Raw genomic sequence first — 13215 nt, 5'->3', positions numbered from 1 at the left:
AGCTCAATTCAACTGAGTTTCCTCTGCCTTACCCTAGTGCGAGGGAGAGGACACGTTTGTGAGCAATCACACTCACTGGCGCACTTTGATTCCCGCCCCCACATTGATTGTAAAGTGCAGAATTCTTAAAAATATCCCACCAGGGGGAATGAAATCCACAGGGGTTTCCGGGTGGGCTTTATGGCATGGAGCAACACTAGCTCACACGGCCTGCTGTGTCTCACCATTTCCACAGGAGAGCCTCTTTAAACAGGTCCGCTTGCTAATGGTTGTTCTGAAGGCCTGAGGCTCCAGAACCTCCCGACCTCTAATCACAGCTCCAAACACGGACACCCGTGGGCAAAACAGGGGCCCCACTGAAGGCAGCGGCAGTAGTGGGTCCTCCACAGTGGGAGGCGGAGGAGGCCGGAGCCGGGGGCACCATAATTGCTCTGTGACAGAGCTGGAGGGTCCAAGGAGCCAGCGGTGAGGCACAAAGCTTCTGCATGGTGGAGCTGCAAGGTCTGCACAGAACCAAGGCCGCCCAAAGGGGGGGGGGGAAGTGGGGCAATTTGCCACAGGCCCTGAGCCCCACAGGGGCCCCCACGAGAATATAGTATTCTATGGTACTGCAACTTTTTTTTTATGGAAGGGGCCCCCAAAATTGCTTTGCCCGAGGCCCCCTGAATCCTCTGGGCGGCCCTGCACAGAACACGGGGAGAGATCCCCAGGGTTTAGAAGCTGAACCGCCAGCTTCATCCATGGTGTGGGAGAGAGCAAGGGTCTGATGGAAGGATCCAAAGGCCCTCCTTGCAGGGTCCCCAGGCCCAGCAGCCGCAAGTGGATTTTCCCTCCAGCTCATCCACTTTCCCTCTCAACTCACTTCCCCCTGAATAAACCTCTTCCCCACCCCCACCACTGTCTGCACCTCTGAAATCCCCTCTCCCACTGAGCTCTGTCCCTGCATTCTGTGGTGCACATACACACTGCTCTGGGATACCAGCTCCAGCAACACCCCCAACACAGACACTCCCAGCAGAAATGGGGTGTGCAGAGGGCTGGCCGGCCGAGGGCGTCTGGAAGATGGTACACAGCACACCCGGACTGGGCCAGCTCCTTGCCTGGGGTAAATCAGCCTCGCGCCACGGAAGTCAGTGGAGCAATGTCGATTTACGCCAGCTGTGCATCTGGCCCATTGTCTTTAAGGCCACATTGGAGGGATCTGTCCACCACTTTCAAACACTGGAATGGGCAGTTTTCGGGGGCTGCTTCTTTCAAGCCACCCAGTCGCAGCTGCACTTTGTTATCTCACAGGACCCACAAGGAACAGCTCTTTGCACAGGAAGAGGTGAAATTGTGCAGAGCCGCCACCACATGAATCATGTTATTCAAGGAGGAAAACAAGCTGCTTCCTTAAGCAGTCATGTCGGTTTCCCTGCCAGGGACAATTACAGGCTCTTGTTCAGCAAAACACTTAAGGACACGCTTAACGTTTATAATAAATAATAATACCTAGCTCGGTTTGCCCATGGATCTCCAGGGTGCTTTACAAAGGACAGTTGTATCATTAGCCCCATTTTACAGATGGGGAAACTGAGGCACAGAACAATGCAGCGACTTGCCCGGGGTCAGCCAGCAGGGCAGTAGCAGAACTGGGAACAGAGCCCAGGTTCTCTGCATTCCAGGCCAGTGCTCTGTCCACCAGACCCCTATGCTTAAGTCCCAAGGACTTAAAAGTCAAGCAGATGCTTACGTGTTTTGCTGCACAGGGATGGGCTGCTTGAATGGAAGCAGCAGAGGACGCCAGTGACTCAGGACGTTCGGCCTCACAGGGATCCGCAGAAAGCTCCTCTAAGGCCCGTCTGCACAGGGACACTCAGGAAAGTTACGGTGATTCAAAGCGTGCTGGACTCCAGGTGGATGATCTCATTCAAGAGACAGATGGCCTTATCTCACTAGAACTTAATTTGAACTCTCCCCACTCCAATCCCGGTGGGCAGCCCCTGGCTCAACGGCATGCAGGGGGCACCGGGCCCCTTGGTAGCTTCTCAGAATCTCCTCCCACCCCTCCCAGCAGAGCTAAACGCCAGTTCTCTCCCCCTTTCCCAGCAACACGGGGCACTCTGCTCCTCAGACGGAAGCATTTCAAACCCAACAAGCTGTTACCAGCTAGCAGAAAAAGACCTTTGAAAGCTAAGTGCTTCCAGATGCAACTTTGTCATTTCTAGGTGCGGAAATCTAACGTTACAGAGCTGCGGGGGCCTCCTCCCGGGACTATTCTATTAACGGGCAATTCTGCGGAGAAAGGGTGCTTTCTGCCTGCCTCGCCTCCTGTTTGGTAATAGTCCTTATTAACTGATCCGGGCTCCCTACCACTCCTGCGGCTTCTTTGTCCCTTTTAGGGTGACCAGATAGCAAGTATGAAAAATCGGGACAAGGGGCGGGGGGTAATAGGCGCCTTTATGAAACAGAGCCTCGAATATTGGGACTGTCCCTGTAAAATCGGGACATCTGGTCACCCTAGTCCCTTGCAATCAGCGAAGTCACAATCTGCAGATTGTGGGGTCGTGATTTCTAGCAGGGAACACGTACCAGGTCCAGGGCCTGATCCAACCCCCCTTGAAGTCAATAGGAGTCTTTCCATCGGCTTCAGAAAACGCCAGATCAGACCCCTAACCCTCAAGGGCTAGGGGAGTTGGGGGCACTCAGCACTTGCACCTGGAGGACCCACCATGCAGCAAAGAAACGGGCCATGTGTCTCACGCCCTGCACCTTGTGGAGTTGATTATACCAGGGTGAATTGCGTATAAAATGCTACCAAATTGGAATGGTTGCATTATGCACTGGTGTAATTGATGGCACAAGGTGCAGAGCAATCAAGAATTGGGCCCTCTGTTCCCATGCAGACGACCCGATGAGAGAGAAAAGGAAGTAGAATAAAGACAGAAGATAGGAGATGTCTGAGCACTGATAGAGCTGGCTCAAAAGGGGGATCATTTTCAAAGCTCCTGTTCAGGAATCAGCAGCACTTTCAGGCTAAAAGCGGCTTAGGAAAAGAAAATCAACATACTGAGAATTCTTGGACTCAGCGCTCTGCAAAACCGTCCCATCCTTCTTGGCTTTGGTATCTTCGTTCCCAGCAGGGAAAGAATCACACACTTTCCCGCTTCACGGACTCTGCTGGCCAGGGAACTTAGACAGGAACAGCCGGCAAAGGTAGATCTTCAAACTGTTTCTTTTCCTCCCCTCCTTCAAATCAATCTCTCTTCCCGCTGCAGAAGCCTGGAGACTAACGCTGAAGCTTGGCTGGGGAGAGCTTCCTGATAGAGATGGTCCCTCCAATGGGAGCGGGGCATGGGAAGGCTGACTCATGGACTGAGTAAACACCAAGAAGACGTGCTGCAGATTCCTTTCCACTGGGGATACAAAGGGTTCTTTTTTCCTTTGCCAATTCCCCCCAAGAGTTATATTCTGGTCTGAAATTCACCCAGAAAAATGACAATGTGATGACTCCAATTACAGCACAGAGCCCTCCGTACCTCAGAAAAAATCAGGCCACTTATCTAGATGTCGAACTAAGGATGTAGGGCCAAGTTATTGAAAAAAAAAAAAATCAGGGACCTGAAGTTAGGCTCCTAAACGAATATTCAAGCACCTAACTAAGGGCCCTGATTTTCCAGAGTGCTCAGTGCACAGCAGCTCCTGTAGGGCAGGAACCGGATTTTTCATTTGTGGAGGAATTTTACTATTTTGAAATTTCTTCCATTCTGGAATGAAAACAAAAAACATCAACATTTTCCATGAACCAAAATTCCACACCCACAAAAAAAGTTGTATTTGGGGTCCATCCAAATGTCTTCATTCTGATTTGACACTGGGGTTGTTTTACACCGCCTGATGGCAAGTGAAAAATCAAAATGAAAAGCCATTTAGCGAGGGGAAAATCGAAACGGCTCCGTTCTTACAAGGGCAAAATGGAACCTAGCGCCCTGATTGAAAGGTTGGTTTTCATTTCCAAACACGTCACGGTCAAAGGCGACACGTTTCTGTGACACTTTTCACTTTTACCCAATCGGCATTTTCCAATGGAGAGACATTCCACCTGAAAGTGACCTGCCAGCACTAGCTCCCACCGAGGCCCTTCACTTTCCCATGGCTCCGTTTTGCACTGTGCCATAGCTGGGGGTCCCGGCTCGGCTGTTGGCAGACAGGGCTTGAGCATTGGAGCCAGGCTGGCCAGTATCTGGAGCGGGATCATGGAACCCCAGAGCTGGTGAAGAGGAACAACTCCCCATTGGTTCTACAGTGGGAACCCTGCCCCCTTTCCCCTGTAGCTTTCCATAGGGGGAAAATCAAACTTTAGATCCTTGTCAGGTCCTGCCTGTGTGGCTGCCTCATGCCATGTGGCAATTTGGCCATCAGATTCGAGGTAACTAAGCTGGGCAGATTTTATCCTCTTGGCATTGACAGAGAGGGATCTCGGTGCTTCACCCCTGCAGCCAGCACTGGGATCATCACAAATCATCAATCACAGACAGTTGTAATGACAGAAACCTTGTCTCTTGGCTCCTAAAACATGCGTCTATATCATCTAGGCTAAAGGAGAATCTCCATCAGCTGTCTGTAGTACTAGGGTTTATATCCTTTCTATGGGCCAGCCTCTAGGGCCCACATCATCACCTATGAACTACGGCCCTGATCCTGCAAATGTATCCCAGCCGTAAGATCCTTACATCTGCACAGCATCCAACTAACTTCAGCAGACTCTGAGCAAGCATAAAACTCTGTGTGTATCCTGTTGCAGGATCAGGAACTCAGCCAATACATGATAGCATCCTTGAGCTCTAGCATGTGTTTCCATCCCAGATAACATCAGACAAAGGAAGTCTGTACTGAAAAGCAGGGTCAATGTTGCAGAGATAGTGGATTCTCTATTCCCAGGCACTGTGGTGTCATCCTTTATACCAGTGCAATGTAGGTGTAAAACACTAACTAATCGCGGCACACCCACTCTGCCCAAGTGTAAGTGACTACACAAGTTTCAAGGTGGTGGAGAATCAGTCCCTGCACTCTCAACCGATCTCCCATTGGTTTGTTTGTTCTCTCCACAGGAGGAGTCCAAGGATTTTACAGTGCTTTTGACAGCCGCTGGATGACAAATTAGATCTGCTTCTGCCGGAAGCCAAGCCTTGAAGCAGTTGTAAGAATTGACTGCCTTCCTGGCTGCATTCAAAGAAAAATATCTTTAGCTTTTGGAAGCTGTTGCAATGTGGAAGGAACCACAGCTGTCATGAGGAGAAAGCAGACACTGCGCACCACCAAACGTAGCTATGCCAATTACACTGCTCAGTGGGTGTAACTTGGAGAAACTGAGCTAATGTTTTCAAGTTTAGTCACTACATTTGGGGGGCTTCAAATTCTGGGTGCCCAGCTTTTTAAGGGGCCTGATATAGAGAGGTACAAAGCACCTGCAGCTCCCATTGACTTGAACTGGAATTGTGGCCCGTGGTGTTAAAATGAGTTCCCAGCACTCAAAATTAGTAGCTGCATTTGAAAATTTGGGCCTACATATATTTGCAAGAGGTATATAATCAGGGGCGGCTCCAGGCACCAGCGCAGCAAGCGCGTGGCTGGGGCGGCAAGCCGCGGGGGGGCGGTGTGCCAGTCGCCGTGAGGGTGGCAGTTAGGCAGCCTTTGGTGGCATGCCTGCGGGAGGTCTGCCCTTCCCGCGGCTTCGGCGGCAATTCGGCAGTGGGTACGCCGAAAGCGCGGGACCAGCAGATCACCCGCAGAAACGCTGCCGAATCTGTGTGACCAGCGGACCGCCCACAGGCATGCCGCCGAAGGCCGCCTGACTGTCGTGCTTGGGGCGACAAAAAACATAGAGCCACCCCTGTATATAATGATCTGACGACTGCGCCCTCATTTCTAGGATCCATGTCACCAAAAATATATTTTCCTTTTGGCCACAAATATATTTGGCAACACAGATGCTGCATCTCTCCTAGGGACAGTAACACAGAGTAGTAAGAAGAAATTACATGGCTTGATCCAGTTGTAAGCAACAAGCATTTGTAATCCGGATGCATCATGTTCCATTCACATTGCGGGGGGGCTGTGGGCAGCGAACCTCGGATCTCTGGATCTCAATCCATAAGCCTCTACTGCCTGAGTTCCAAGACCCACCTGTGTTAGCCAACGCTACAGAGGGCAGCGTAGTGGAATGCTAATCCATATGATGCCATGCAGCCACTAGGAGGCACTGTGTGTAAAATGCCTCATTTAAATGAACTTCAGCCACACCTGGCAGTAGGGTGACCAGACAGCAAGTGTAAAAAATCGGAACAGCGGTAGGGGGTAATAGGCGCCTATATAAGAAAAAGGCCCAAATATCGGGACTATCCCTATAAAATCGGCGGCGCTGGAGGGGGGGGGGGTGTTTCGGTGGGGTTTCGGCCCTCAGCAGTTTTCTTTGGAGTAATATGGTCCTCGCCGCTTTACGAGTTGTGCAGACCTGGTCTAAGGGTATGGCCCTATGTTATTTTTAGTTATTACTAAATGGGCCCAGTTCTCCTTTTACATTGATGCAAATCAAAATTTACTCCATTGGAGTCAGTAGAGTTGTACTGGTGAAAGAGAAAAATCAGCCTAAAAACACACCAAGATATGTATTAAAACTAAGTTCTTTGCTGTATCCGTGCTTGAGGAAACATACTTAATGTGTTTCAATGTATGCAATTGCCCACCCCAAGAGCTCCAAAATCACGGATTGGACTCTCAAAAATCATGAAATCATTTTAAAATTCATGAGGTTATTTAAAATAAATTTTAAAACTGTTGGGTTCTCTTCATTTGACTTGGTTTTCGAGGCTTGCGCGGGTCATTGTTTCATGCTTTTCTCTGCAACCAAGAAGTTTAGAAATGATATTTTTTTCATGAAAGCTGAAATTATGGTCACATGATTCCTAAAACTGGGGTTTTATGAAAAAATACCAAACAACATGAGAGTTGCCAATACTGCATATGTGAGCCTCATTCTGCATCTCCTGATATAGTCATTTACGCTCCGCTAAGTCACTATGCAGTTGATGTAAAACACCGGCCAGATAGCATGGTAACATTTTACCACCACTTTGCCCAGGGGGAAACGGTTCCACCGGGGGAAAGGCAGTGGAGAATCAGGCTCACCGGGAACACAAATGGACCTATCTGCATCAGTGCTTCATAATCCCCTAGGCATGGGAGTCCAAAGTGAAATGCATTCCCAAAATGCACTGCTTGCTCTACCTCACCAGTACATCACCTTTCACTGGTGCGACAGCTCTTTAAAGAACCCGCCCACATTCCATCACTGCAAAGGGATTCAGGCAGGAACCACCAGTAAGGAGGTTAAGTTATGCATCTATTCATATTTGCTAAGTCTAGAGCTCCAATTTCACCTTCTTTCCCCTTAGAAACACTGGGCCCAATCAGGCAGCATTACCCACCAGGGGTTGGCAACCTTTCAGAAGTGCTGTGCCGAGTCTTCATTTATTCACTCTAATTTAAGGTTTTGCATGCCGGTAATACATTTTAACGTTTTTAGAAGGTCTCTTTCTATAAGTCTATAATATATAACTAAACTATTGTTGTATGTAAAGTAAATAAGGTTTTTAAAATGTTTAAGAAGCTTCATTTAAAATTAAATTAAAATGCAGAGCCCCCCAGACCGGTGGCCAGGACCCGGGCAGTGTGAGTGCCATTGAAAATCAGCTTGCGTGCCGCCTTCGGCACGCGTGCCATAGGCTGGCTACCCCTCCACTAACAGAACCATAGGTTCTGGCCCATTGACTAGGTTCTACCTGCAGAAATATGCACGCACACCTCATTTTGTGCATCCAAATGCCGGGTTTTCCCAACCAAGGTATGAACACTCACATAAGAGACCTTTCGTTTTATTTTCACAGCGCTGCAAGACAAGCTAAGACCAAAGGAATACAATCACCTATAAACATATCCCACACATGCAAATCCACCATTGCACTACACAGACCAGTTCGGGGCCAGCAAACGCTGAAGTGCCCAAAATAGGGTGCACACTCATTGTGGGTGTCTAGTAACTGATGACACACAGAGGCAGCTAGGTCACACTTTTGTCTGCACGGACAATGCCTGCTTTTTCCCTTTTGCAGCCACAGCTTATGCAGCCATGTTTGGTCCAGGGAGAACTGGGGAAGCGAGGAGAGGAAAAGAGAATGGGTTTTTGTCTGGGAGAAGAAGGATGGTCCAGTGATTAGGGAACTAATCTTGGGACACCTTGGTTCAACTCCTGCTCTGTCACTGGTTTCCTGTGTGACCACATGGGCAAGTCACTTAGCCTCGCCATGCCTCAGTTTCCCATTTGTAAAACTGGGATAATAACACTGCCCTACCACACTATGCTGCGGATGAACACATTAAAGACTGTGAGATGCTCAGATATGACAGTAATGGGGGCCAAACAGGAACTTTAAATAGATTTCCAAAAAGCCATTGAGTCATTGATTGAGCACCTGTAATTCTCTTTTTTTTTTAAAAACCCTAGGATGGGAGAATTATTCTGCACATTGACATTACAACAAGTGCAGAATGAACAACTGATATAACCAATATGCCGTAACCTTGTGTTTATCATCATCTATACAGTGTTGCCACCTTGTGGTTTTATTGCTGGTCTCATGAGAATGAATGTTTCTCTTAAAGTCTCAGCTCCTGGAGTCATGTGGTTAGATGAGACTCTCAGCATGCATGTTTTTAAAAACGGTAAATTTCTAGCCCTCATGACTGTGAGGAAAAGCTTATTAATGCAAACCAAGAGCACCCTGAAGGCTCAGAAACCTCAAGGTAAACACAAACTACCCAAAATAGATGATTAAACAGCCCAAGTGATTTTTAAACCAATGTCATGATTTTGGGGGGGGCTGACTCATGATTCCTGATTGGGGATTGGCAATGTCATATTGATATCACAGTAGTACCTAGGGTATGTCTACACTGCTACTGGCAGTGAGCTTCCCAGCCCAGGGAGACAGATCACGCTAGCTCTGCTCGAGCATGCTAAAAATAGCAGTGGGAATGTTACAGCACAGGTGGTGACTCAGACTAGCCAGCCAAGCACAGACCCAGGGGTCAGTCGGGCTTGGACTCAGGTGGCTAGTGCCGCAACGGCCACACCGCTACGTTTAGTGCACCAGCATGAGTGAAGCTAGTGCCGGTCTGTCTACCCGGGCTGGGAGGCTGTAAACATATCTCTAGTGTTCCAACCAGGCTAGGACCCAATTGTGGTATGGGCACTACAGGTACATTTTACATTCCAGGCCCTGGTGAACTTACTGTCCTAAAGATGTGATACAACAGGTGAGTCTCTCTCTCTCTCACACACACACACAGTTTCTTTGTGCTCTGCAACTCAACTTCAACAAAAAGTTACTGAAACCTCCAAGTTTCAAAAGGGCATTTTCACAAGCGTTTAAATTTTCAAAATTCCTTTCGTTTATAAATGGCACCATTGATACGAAGCCTAGTCAACTGAACAAGAGGAGTTAACAATAGCTTCAGGTACCTGCCCCTGTGGTTTTGCAATTTAGCTTTCCTGTTTTTGTTTCTCGTCCCAGCTGATGCATGGGAGAAAGAAAATGGAAACCGGACTGACTATAGAGTCATAGATTCTAGGACTGGAAGGGACCTCGAGAGGTCACCGAGTCCAGTCCCTGCCCTCATGGCAGGACCAAATACTATCTAGACCGTCCCTGATATACATTTATCTAACCTACTCTTAAATATCTCCAGAGATGGAGATTCCACAACCTCCCTAGGCAATTTATTCCAGTGTTTAACCACCCTGACAGTTAGGAACTTTTTCCTAATGTCCAACCTAGACCTCCCTTGCTCCAGTTTAAACCCATTGCTTCTGGTTCTATCCTTAGAGGCTAAGGTGAACAAGTTTTCTCCCTCCTCCTTATGACACCCTTTTAGCAGCCTTAGCAACCAATACAGGGGAGGGGAGCCATTCCCAGGATCTTTTTCCATAGAAAATTGCTTGTCGTGTTTGAAAGCCAAATTTGGATCCAGATCCCAATTTTGCAAAGAGACTTTAGTTAAAAATTTTAAGCTTTGAGTTTCACTGGGAGTTAGGCTGCTAAGTTACTCAGGCACTTTTGAAAATCTTACCCAAATTCTATTTCAGATCTGGATCAAGTTCCCACCCACCCTCATCTTTTTAATGGGCGGAACCAATACCTCAGATCCAAATTTGGGGGCATTGAAAATACAGACTGGAGTCTCAATACGACAGCTTAAGCTCATCTTTAACATAAGACATTATATGGACTTTGAAAGTTGGCATAAGGGAAAACAGAAGGTAAGCCGAGTTTCACGCTTCCCAATCTTGTCGATATCACAAGGGTCAATACCTTGGGACCTGGCAAAGGTTAAAGTGTGAAGTGCCCCCTTGCTGTGAAAATCATATTTTATTCCGACCTGAGATACACATGGAGCTGTATATTATTAACAGAATTATTAGGAGTTCCCTACCTTTCACGGAGAGGAAAAAAATAGCTGCTTCTTAGCTGCAGATCTTCACTGCATAGCCGGAAAGCTTTGAAAAAAATCACTGCTGTTGGTGACTTCAGTACTAAAAACAAAAAAAAAGAAAGAAAGACAATTCATCATTCTTTGGGTTCAGGCAGGCAGCTCTCCCCACCAAGCACTATGAGGCATCATTTCAGATTCCACTCTCAAGGGTCTCATTGTTCCATCTGCAGAACTGCCAAGAATAGTACAAATTTCTCAATCAAAGGTTTTGCCCCTTGCTTCATTCACTTCTTCCTGACAGAGAAATCACCTCATGGGCATGTGATCATGGGTAGCTACTACAAAGCCACCATAACAAAAGACAAAGGGTGGGCACCAGTAAAAGAATATCCTGCTTGCACTTCTGTCAAATGACCTGCAGAGAATGTTATAAAAACACAATATACGTATTGTGGAGCTATGACAAAGGAGAAGGACATCTGGTTTTCACTCCAAGCTCTACCCCAATTTGGTAGGAGTCAGATTCTCAAACCCATACTCCATTCAGTAGAAGAGAGCAGCTAAACAACTCCAGACTAGAAATAAGGTGCAAGTTTTTAAGTGAGGGTAACTAACCATTGAATCAATTTATCTAGTGGTGTGGTGGATTCTCCGTCACTCAGCCTTTAACTCAAGATGTTTTTTTAAAAGACATATTCTAGCTCACACAGAAGTTATGGGCTTGAATAGGGATTACTGGATGAGATTCTGGGGGCAGTGTGTGACAGACTGTACCTTTACGTTCACCACTTTTACAAGACTATGATACATTGTATACAAAGTAGGCCTTGTGAGGTATCTTTTGAAAATTCATAATTTGCTGATCATTATTGTTCTGGTAAAACATGTATGGCAATATTGTTTGTAAAGTTATAAGATTCTACTGTATAACATTACTGAGACATGCTCCAAGTTTAGAAAAGCAGACGCAAACCAGTTCCTCAGAGAAAAGAGCAAACTGATGCCTCAGCCAGGTGGCAACAAAATCAATTGGACAATCACCTGGTTAAACAGCCATTCTTTAGCAGGAAGAAGGGTGTGAGTGAGAAAGTTACACCTTGGCAGATAGACTTGCTGTCCCCTGAACCCCAGCTGGAGATGATTATCAGAGAGGAGGGAAAGATATAAAAATGAGGAACAGAGGATACAAATCACCTCTCTCCCCTCATCTCTACTCATGGCATCAACAACATTTGAAAGATAAAAGGAGCATCGTCAAACTGGGGGAGAGGTCTTGGCTGAAATATCCAGCCAGACTGCTGTGATCCTGTGGTGAGAAAAACCTTTTTGCTTTAAGTAAGTTAGTTATTAGTTTGTGTTTTACCTTTTACTTCTTTGTAACCAATTGTGACTTTTATGCCTCATTACTTGTAATCATTTAAAATCTATCTTTCTGTAGTTAATAAACTTGTCTTAGCTAAACCAGTGTCTGGAACTTCCATTTGAGATAACAGGGTTTGTGCATATCATTTTCTATTAATGAAACGAGGGACTTTCTATGAGCTTTTACTGCACAGTAGGAAAGAGCTGGCAGTATAAGATGTACTCTTCTGGGGATATGTCTGGGACTGGGAATTTGCTGGTAGTGGGGCCCTGTGCACAGCTTCATTTTCGGGGGCCCCCCCGGGACATAGCCAAGAAACCGAAAGCCAAATCCCTGTCCACTCCAGGACCTGGGTGTGGGCCGTGGGGCGGCAGCCGGGACCACAGGCACAGGAACTAGGGGTGCGGGCAGGGCTGCCAACAGAATTGCCGGGTCCCTGGGCAAGGTGGAGGGGGGCTGGCTCCAGGTCCCTGGATGGGGCGGGGCTGGGGCTAGCCTCCCCCAGCCAGCCCTTCAGTGCGATAGCAGCAGCAGCGGCCGGGTGCTCCAGGTGCTTTAAATCGCCGGGCCCTGGGGCAGCTGCCCGTTTTGCCCCCCTGTCAGCGGCCCTGGGTGTGAGGGGTCCTGCAGCACCCCCATGTTTTATGTGGAGCTCCGCTGCCACCCCGTGCCACTTATGTTAAAACATATTGTTAGGAGCACAGAACCACCTGGGCTCCTGAGGAGACAGGGAGGTGCCCGGGCCCGGCCATGGGGGCTGCAGCCAGCAGCCAGGGGAGGTGAGCAGGGAGTCCCAGTCTTATTAATCTTTCCTCATAAGGAAGCTGTACCATACCCCAATCATTTTTGTTGCCCTTTGCTGAACCTTTTCCAATTCCAATACATCTTTTTTGAGATGGGGCGACCACATCTGCACGCAGTATTCAAGATGTGGGCGTACCATGGATTGATATAAAGGCCTTATTATCTATCCCTTCTTAATGATTCCCAACATTCTGTTCGCTTTTTTGACTGCCAGTGCACAATGAGTGGATGTTTTCGGAGAACTATCCACAATGACTCCAAGATCTCTTTCTTGAGTGGTAACAGCTAATTTAGACCCCATCGTTTTACCTGTATAGTTGGGATTATGTTTTCCAATATGCATTACTTTGCATTTGTCAACACTGAATTTCATTTGCCATTTTGTTGCCCAGTCACCCAGTTTTGTGAGATCCCTTTGTAGCTCTTCCATTCCCCATCTGTAAAATGGGAATACTTCCTTTCTCCCACCCTTTGTCTTGTCCATTTAGATTGTAAGTTCTTGGGAACAACGCTGTTTC

At 47.5% G+C, this 13215-nt stretch overlaps 1 protein-coding gene across 4 annotated transcripts in view; it reads right to left on the bottom strand.

The window, feature by feature from the left end:
- The window catches only part of GJC2 (gap junction protein gamma 2), a 114997-nt gene that overhangs the window by 69568 nt on the left and 32214 nt on the right, over nucleotides 1-13215 (bottom strand). For 2 of the 4 annotated variants that reach the window (XM_024107406.3, XM_005286294.4), the window contains one exon: nucleotides 10531-10630. The gene's annotated coding sequence lies outside the window, so the exon portion shown is untranslated. Of the gene's footprint in view, nucleotides 1-1732; nucleotides 2045-3049; nucleotides 3292-10530; nucleotides 10631-13215 lie in introns of those variants that run through there. The other 2 variants (XM_005286295.4, XM_024107409.3) reach the window with 2 other exon arrangements.

This window comes from Chrysemys picta, chromosome 2, assembly GCF_011386835.1.
Source record: "Chrysemys picta bellii isolate R12L10 chromosome 2, ASM1138683v2, whole genome shotgun sequence".
NCBI lineage: Eukaryota > Metazoa > Chordata > Testudines > Emydidae > Chrysemys > Chrysemys picta.
This window is presented reverse-complemented; position numbering and strand designations above follow the sequence as displayed.